Source organism: Acipenser ruthenus, chromosome 11 (genome assembly GCF_902713425.1).
Source record: "Acipenser ruthenus chromosome 11, fAciRut3.2 maternal haplotype, whole genome shotgun sequence".
Taxonomy (NCBI): domain Eukaryota; kingdom Metazoa; phylum Chordata; class Actinopteri; order Acipenseriformes; family Acipenseridae; genus Acipenser; species Acipenser ruthenus.
Window position 1 is genome coordinate 16135723 of NC_081199.1, and position 2772 is coordinate 16138494.

Sequence of the window (2772 nt, forward strand, 5' to 3'; positions counted from 1 at the left end):
CTGCGCATGTTAGATATCAGGGGAAATCGCGAAGCCTCCTCTCGTTTGGTATGTGTTTGAGTTACAGGCACTTGAACGCACCTACCGATTTGCTGCGCGTCACAGCACTGGAGCTCTGAATGAGTGGCTGCATAGAAAAATTCCGTGTCCCTTTTTAATCGGTACTTATTGTGTTAACTGTGTGATTGTGTATAGGGGGGTGGTTAAACCATAGCTGTCCTCTCACTTGTAACGAGCAATTGTAAAATCCTTTTCTGCAGACTGAGAAGAAGATAATGCCAAAAGGCGTTGCGAATCAATGTGCACAGACTCTGTAATAATATAAAGGGCGCGCTTTTAATTGAATGCAGTCGGACCACAGCCAAGAATTAGACATATCTTCATCTGATTAATGAAGAGTAAGAGAGTGGTTTTAATCGGAATAATAATAGGCATAAAAGAACTTCTCTGACCGGGAATCGAACCCGGGCCGCGGCGGTGAGAGCGCCGAATCTTAACCACTAGACCACCAGGGACGTTGCTGGAATTATCTGCACGGCTGGACAGGAATTTCTTTGCTATATATGCTAAAGCATCGAAAACGGAACAGCATCATAAACTGCCATAATAAACTGTGCGCCTTAGGACAGATTGGACGGTTTCTACACCCGCGCTGTGAACAAATAGTGAGTGTTTCATCCTCTGGTTTGAGCAAGTGGTTTTCGGGGACGAGGTGGCCGAGTGGTTAAGGCGATGGACTGCTAATCCGTTGTGCTCTGCACGCGTGGGTTCAAATCCCATCCCCGTCGCAGCTTTTGTTTTTTATTTTATTACTGTTTCTCGTTCTCTTTTCTTTTGACAAAAGTGTTTATCCTGCGACTATAGGACAGTATTGGTCTGTGTTGGAAATGCTTCCCAACAGTAATAAAATGTAACACAAACACAGTCTAAACTTCGCTGAAAAAATTATAACCAAAGGCACCGCTGGGATTTAAATTCAGGATCTCCTGTTTACTAGACAGGCGCTTTAACCATCTAAGCCACGATGCCCTGCAACGCACGACGAAAAGTGTGCCAGAGACCTGTGAAATGAAACGTATCAGGGACTGCCTTTACTGTCGTTACTACAATGCACGACTAAAATTAAGCGCGCGACATTTCTGAAATTAATCTGAAACACTTGAAAATGCGCATTACTTGTTATTAAACATTTTCTGACCTCAGATATCGGAATCTGCATTGTATTTTATATCTATAACAAACATTGCCAATGTAAAAAAACAAAACAGCCGTTTAAAGTGGTGATATCAAACATAAAAGCCCAAGTTAGGAGAAGGAATTAGGCCAATCTTGTCAAGCATCAAGCAAATAGACACAATTGGAAAGGTGCTGTTTGACATGCGTAGATGCAGGTGGGGTCAAAGTTGATAAGTTGGATACCGCTTACGGAAGTAACACTGGAAAGTGCAATGAAACTTTGTCCATAGGAGAAAATGGAGTTACCAAGATCCATCATAACTGTTTTTAGAGTCATCCCCTGGCATTTGTGAATGGTGATTGCATGAGCACCAATGACTGGGAACTGCTCTCAAACAATGTAGACTCTATCCATGATTTCAAACTTTGAGCGTAAACGTTGAAAGGTATGGGTGACTCCATTGTTAAATTTGATGGTTATGGTTTTGAGCATACTTGTGTTTTCCAGATAGTAGGAAATTGATGAGACCAGTGGCAATGTCAATGTTCTTGCAAATTTGCTTAATACAAATGCAAATGTGATACATTTACTACCAAACTAAATACAAATGCAAATTTGTGACAAATGCTAAATGGACTTCTAATACTTTCCCATACAACAAATGTTAATTTATTAACATGAATTTGGCAGAGGCCTTTATCCAAGGTGACATACAAGGAAAGCAGTTTATATAATAACAACATAAACACAGTAATCACGTAGTTCATAATAATTAACAGGTATGTACCAATATAGGAAGCAAGTTACATAAAATAGTGTTTCCCAGTCTTGGTCCTGAGGACCCAGTGCTTGCTGATTTGTGTTCCAACTGAGCTTTATATTACGAATTGAACCCTCAATTGAATGAATAAAATGTCTAATCAGAGCATTTGAATTATATGTAGAAATGGCTGGCTGCACAGGCCTCAATTAACACTAATCTAGGACTACCTAATGTTACCTCAGGTAAGGTAGTCCAAGATTAGTGCTGATCAGGGTTTGTGAAAGCAGCCAAAAGAGTTGGATATTTCAAGTTATTTCTAACATTGCATTAAGTCACTAATTGTTAGTTCAATTGGGGGATCAATTTAATAATTGAGAACTCAGTTGGAACACAAACAGCAGACACAGTGGGAGCGCAGGACCAGGTTTGTGAAAAACTGACATAAATGATGAGATATACTGTATGTATATATTTATATATGTGTGCATTGCACAATTATTATTTTTGCTTGTTTTGATTGTTATGCTTAATAAACATGAAGTTCTCAAAAGTGTCCTTTAGTTTGCATCTTTCAGGTTGTTCAACTTTACCAGCAATACTGAAAAGTCTCTCGACTTTATTATGAACATTATTATTGAAAAGTGTTTAAAATTGAAATATTTTTCCCATGATTTGAAATTCAAATGCAAATTCTTATATATTTCAGAATATACAAATACCAAGTCAAATGCAAATAGTTCAGCAGATTGCATTTAAATTATTATTATTTATTTTTTAGCAGACACCCTTATCCAGGGCAACTTACAATTGTCACAATTATATCACATTATGT

At 38.3% G+C, this 2772-nt stretch overlaps 2 non-coding genes across 2 annotated transcripts; one reads left to right on the forward strand and one right to left on the reverse strand.

Annotated features, from left to right (window-relative positions):
* Positions 1-443: 443 nt before the first annotated feature.
* Positions 444-515, reverse strand: trnae-cuc (transfer RNA glutamic acid (anticodon CUC)). Its single transcript has one exon. It is a non-coding gene; the product is annotated as a tRNA-Glu (tRNA).
* Positions 516-706: 191 nt separating this feature from the next.
* trnas-gcu (transfer RNA serine (anticodon GCU)) lies at positions 707-788 on the forward strand. The gene has a single exon. It is a non-coding gene; the product is annotated as a tRNA-Ser (tRNA).
* Positions 789-2772: the final 1984 nt, after the last annotated feature.